The following is a 6,000-nucleotide window of genomic DNA, read 5'->3' on the forward strand; positions in this document are numbered from 1 at the left end:
TTAACATGCCAAGTCCACATAACTTAAGAGCTACTGAGGGGTAGAAATGTGATAGATTATATAGGGGATGGAGAAAGTAAAGCAGAATAGAAAGTCAGGGATAAGTCAGAGCTAAGGAGAGATTGACAAAAATGACACAACATAAGATAAAGGGAGTGTTAATTGCAGCATTAAATACTAAAGAAAATGCTGTTAGTTCCCCTAACCTATTTGAATTTATGACCATCCCCAGGTGCAGTTCCCCAAAAGTTGTTGACGTGGGTGAGACCTTTCAATTAGTCACTGTCTGGGATACCTCCCAGTTTGTAAAAACCTGGGTGAGGAGGGATGATTGGTTCCAAGTCTTTATTCAACCTTCCCTCTGCTGGTAGCAACAAAGGCTTAACCTAACAAAGTTCCCATTCCCCTCAGTAGCTTTTCCAGAGCCAACAGTACTGTTTAAAAAGGAACCAATTTTTAACCAGGTTTTCTTGAGTGAATTTATTAACTAAAAAAGTAAAAAGAAATGGTAAAACATGAATCTACATTCATATGGATTAGAAGTAAGAATTTAGTGATATGGAACAGTCCTTGTAGATGCTGACATGTTGCAGCTGTTGCAATTCTTTTCAGTATTGTTGGCTTCTAGTGAGCAGTTGATCCTTTAATTCGGGTGTTCTATAGTTTGGTAGAGATTTCAGTTTTCCAACTGCAATCCTTTACTGGCTTTTTTAAAGTCTAATGTTTACTTGTACAATTCCAGAGTTTTTCTCCATCGTCATAACACTTCCCTTAACCGAATGACAGATTCTCATTTCATCACAGAAAGGGAGAAAAAACTTACAAACACACTCTCACTCACATTCATTCTCTTATCAATGGTCAATTAGGGAGGTGGTGCTGTGCTGGTATTGTCACTGGACTAGTAATCAAGCAGCCCTGGTGGGGGGGTTCCCTAGTTTAAATCCTGCCACTGCAGAGGGTGATCAAACTCTAAGAATCCGGAATTAAAAAGACCAATGATGCCCATGAACTATTGTGCTTGGTTCACATATCTTTTGGGAAAGGAAATCTGCCACCCTTGCCTAGCAATGTGGTTGACTTAGTAAAAGAGAAAATGTTGGAAAATCTCAGCAGGTTTGTAAGGAGAGAAAAGATCTGACATGTCACGTCCAGATGACCCTTTGTCAAAGCTCTGACTTAACTGCCCCTTGAAGGGGCAAGGGCAATTAGGGATGGGCAATAAATTCTGACCCAGCCAGCAACACCCATATGTGAAGAACAATGTCTTAAAAGATCTCAGTCCCTATCTAGGCTGCTTTAATTTCTTTAAGTAATTGTTTGTTTTCCCAGGAATGTGTGCAATTTTTTTTTAAGTGGTACGGCGTGGAGAAACAGACTAGCGTTTTGGGTTTTAAACCTTTTCTAGAAAAGTTAATCAATTGGTATAGAGTTGGTTATCTCTTTGTACCCATTTTGGACGTAGATCTCAGAGTATTTGAGAGTCAGTAACAATCCTGAGGGTTTCTTTCTCCGTTGTGGAGAAGCATTTCTGATGCTTGTTCGGATCTTTAGAGAAGTACCTGATTGGTCACTCTATCCCAGACTCCTACCTTGTCACTTGCGTCAGAGACTATTTCACATGCTTGGTTAAAATCTGGGGCTGCAAGCACAAGTTTGCCTGTTAAAACATCCTCCAGCTTTTCAAAAGCTGTCTGGCATTTCAGTCCATACTACCTTTGTTTCTTTCTGTAGTAGGTCTGTCAGCAGGGTAACTGCTGTGTTAAAGTTTGAGACAAACTTGTGGTGGAATTCACACATCCCCAAAAAGCTCATGATTTCTCATTTTGTGATAGGAATGGGGAACTGGGCAGTAATGGGCAGTATCTATCCCTGCCCTATGTTGTGTGTGAGGAAGGTCACTTTAGCCTTAGCCAACTTGCATTTTGTGAGATTGACCACAAGGTCAGCTGACTACTCTGGAAGGGGCTTCCAGTTGCTCTACATGGTTTCCCAGGTGTTGCTGTATGCTAGGATGTTGTCCAGGTACTCTATGCAATTAGACAAGCCCACCACTACCTAGTTCATCAGCCTTTGGAAGTAGCTGGGGCATTTGGTATCCAAAGGGCATAACCCAATACTGGTATAACTTATCTGGAATATCAAAGATGGTCAGTACTCCTTGAGCAAATCTACCTTTTGTGATGCAGGTGGCTTTACCTACCCTATCAATGCAGTCTTCCAGATGTGGTATTAAGTAGTAGAGCTAGCTTGGGTCACTGCATTAACTTTCTGGTGGTCAATGCAGAACCTTGTAGAGCCATCCAGCTTGGATAGGAGCACAACTGTTAACTCCAGCTACTTTTGCTTAGCTCTATTAGTGGGTATTTCAGAGTGTAATTCATCTCTGCCTGGACCTGGGCCTCTGTTGTCTTTTGGGAGAAGCCACTCCCATGTATACATCACATGGGGCTAGGGTGGTGCAGTCAGACTTGTCTTTGCACAAGCCTTAAAAGGCAGTAAGCATCCTTGTCAAGTCTGCTCACTGTTGTGTTTTTAGGTGGGAGAACAAGGAGTCTACATTGACTAGTATTTCTATGTTGGCTAGCTAGGTAGTCGGGGGTTCAATGTGGGTCTCCCCCATGTCTGCATCCAGTTCATCCCCACTGTCATAATAAGAAATAGGAGCAGGAGTAGGCCAACTAGCCCTTTGAGCCTGCCCCGCCATTCAACAAGATCATGGCTGATCTGTCGTGGTTCAGTTCCACATTCCCGCCCTCCCCATAACCCTTAATCCCCCCTCTCATCAAAAACCCATCAACCCGCGTCTTAAAAATATTCAGCGAGGCAGCCTCCACCACTTCAACGGGCAGAGAATTCCAGAGATTCACCACCCTTTGAGTGAAGAAGTTCCTCCTCAATTCCGTTCTAAACCACCCCCCCCCCCCCCCCCCCCCCTTAATCTTGAGGCTGTGCCCCCTAGTCCTACTATCCTTTCTGAGCGGGAAGAGTCTCTCCACCTCTATCCTATCCATCCCATTCATCATCTTATACGTCTCAATGAGGTCTCCCCTCATTCTTCTAAACTCTAACAAGTATAAGCCTAATCTATTCAGCCTCTCCTCATAGCTCAACCCCCTCAACTCCGGCATCAGCCTAGTAAACCTCCTCTGCACTCTCTCCAAGGCTAAAATATCCTTGCGTAAGTACGGCGCCCAAAACTGCACACAGTACTCCAGCTGCGGCCTCACCAATGCCCTATACAACCGCAGCAAGACCTCCTACTTTTATATTCAATCCCCCTCGCGATGAAGGCCAGCATCCCATTCGCCTTCCTGACCACCTGCAAGCTGGGTTTTTGTGACTCATGCACAAGGACCCCGAGGTCCCTCTGCACTGCCGCCTGCTGCAGTTTTTCTCCACGTAAGTAATAATTATTCCTACCAAAGTGGACCACCTCGCACTTGCCAACATTAAATTCCATTTGCCATTTCCTGGCCCATTCGCCCAGCCTATCTAGATCCTTCTGTAGACTCTCCTGACCCTCCACACAATTTGCCTTTCCACCAATTTTGGTGTCATCAGCAAATTTTGACACCCTACACTCGGTTCCCTCCTCCAGATCATCTATATAAATGGTAAATAGCTGAGGCCCCAGCACCGACCCCTGGGGCACTCCACTAGTCACCATCCGCCAATCCGAATAGCACCCATTGACCCCCACTCTCTGCCTCCTATTTGACAACCAGTCCTCTATCCACGCTAACACCCTACCCCCAACTCCATGCCCCCTGACCTTCTGTAATAACCTCTTGTGAGGTATCTTGTCAAACGCCTTCTGAAAATCAAGAAAGACCACATCCACCGGCTCTCCTCTATCCACTGCCCTAGACACATCCTCATAGAACTCCAGTAAATTTGTCAGACACGACTTCCCTTTAAGGAAACCGTGCTGCGTCTATCAAGCAGTTCCCCTCAAGATGCCTCGCTATTTCCTCCTTGATGACGGATTCTAACATTTTACCTACAACAGACGTTAAACTAACAGGCCTATAATTCCCCGCCTTTTGTCTGGCACCCTTCTTAAACAACGGTGTAACATTAGCCGTTTTCCAATCTTCCGGCACTTCCCTGGAATCCAGCGACATCTGGAAAATAACCACCAAGGCATCCACTATCACCTCTGCCATTTCTTTCAGGACCCTCGGATGCATTCCATCCGGTCCTGGGGACTTGTCCACAATCAGCCCCTCCAGTCTGTCGAGCACCACCTCTCTAGTAACAGTAACGTCATCAAGACCCTCCAGTCCTACCACCTTTCCACCTCTAACATCCTGCAAATTATTCACGTCCTCCTCCGTGAAGACCGAAACAAAAAAGTTATTCAAGACCTCAGCCATATCCCCATCCCCTCCCACTAAGTCCCCCTTCTCATCCTCTAAGGGACCAACGTTCACCCTAGCCAGCCTCTTCCTTTTTATATATTTATAAAAACTCTTGCTATCCTTTTTTATATTAATGTTTATAGCTCTTTGGAAGTGGAGTCACAGGTGGACAGAGAGGTGAAGAAGGCATTCGGCATGCTTGGTTTCATTGGTCAGAACACTGAATACAGGAGTTGGGACGTCTTGTTGAAGTTGTACAAGACATTGGTAAGGCCACACTTGGAATACTGTGTACAGTTCTGGTCACCCTATTATTGAAAGGATATTATTAAACTGGACAGAGTGCAGAAGAGAGTTATTAGGATGCTACTGGGACTTGATTGTTTGAGTTATAAGGAGAGGCTGGATAGACTGGGACTTTTTTTTCTGGAGGGTAGGGGGCTGAGGGGTGATGTTATAGAGGTCTATAAAATAATGAGGGGCACAGGTCAGCCAGATAGTCAATATCTTTTCCCAAAGGTAGGGGAGTCTAAAACTAGAGGGCATAGGTTTAAGGTGAGAGATACAAAATCATCCAGAGGGCAACTTTTTCACACAGAAGGTGGTGTGAGTGTATAGAACAAGCTGCCAGAGATAGTAGTAGAGGTGGGTACAATTTTAAAAAGCATTTAGACAGTTACATGGGTAAGATGGATATAGAAGGATGTGAGCCAAATACAGGCAATTGGGATTAGCTTAGGGGTTTTTTAAAAAAAGGACAGCATAGACAAGTTGGGCCGAAGGGCCTGTTTCCATGCTGTAAACCTCTATGAACGATAGGGCGCATTCAAGGCAATTGCTGGAAGGTACAGGAAAAGTCACATTGGGTTTATCGGAGCTCATACACCCCAGGCAAAGATTGGGAGTCAGTCTGAGAGCATTGCAGACCAGGCCGTGGCTCTGACTGCAGCTGTGAATTCCCATGGGGCGTTCCAGAGACCGCGGCTGAGATTAAACAAATCACTCAGAGATACCAGGCCTCTTAATCCAAAGGAAAGGTGACCACATTTCCCCAGGATGAGGCAAGTAATACCAAGGGATATGGGGGCCAACCAGACTCTACTGCTGGGAAGAAGTAGTGTTGGTAAAGGAGATTGAAGGAGGATGCATGCCCATTCCCCTATATCAGTGGCACCTGGAGTGCAACCTTGCATCAGGGCCAGTATCTGTGGGGGTTGTTTCTAGATTTCCCGTAGCTGATGTCAACCTGCTCAGGCAAATGATCTGGTGGAAGCAAGAGTGATAGTATCCCTAGTGTGACCTCAAAAAAACCCCCTGAAGTCAAGGAGACTGCAGAGGAAGCAGTTGTGCATTGCAGGAGTGCCTGGCATTTTCCCTGACTATGTGGTCACTCAGTCTGTGGCCAGACAAGCTCTGCCAGAAGTTGTTGAGGTGGCATTGCAGACAGAAGACCCTCTGGTCTGACTATCTGAAATTTTTTCAGGAGTCTGGAGACCCTGAGGAGGTCATAAATATGTTTTCCTTAGTAACTACCCAGCAAGCTGACCCGCTGTTGATATGGAGCTGCTGGCATTGGGCTAGGGTAGGCACAGTATGTAATCTCACAACACCAGGTTAAAGTCCAACAGGTTTATTT

Source organism: Carcharhinus amblyrhynchos, chromosome 21, assembly GCF_965287045.1.
Source record: "Carcharhinus amblyrhynchos chromosome 21, sCarAmb.v2.hapA, whole genome shotgun sequence".
NCBI lineage: Eukaryota > Metazoa > Chordata > Chondrichthyes > Carcharhiniformes > Carcharhinidae > Carcharhinus > Carcharhinus amblyrhynchos.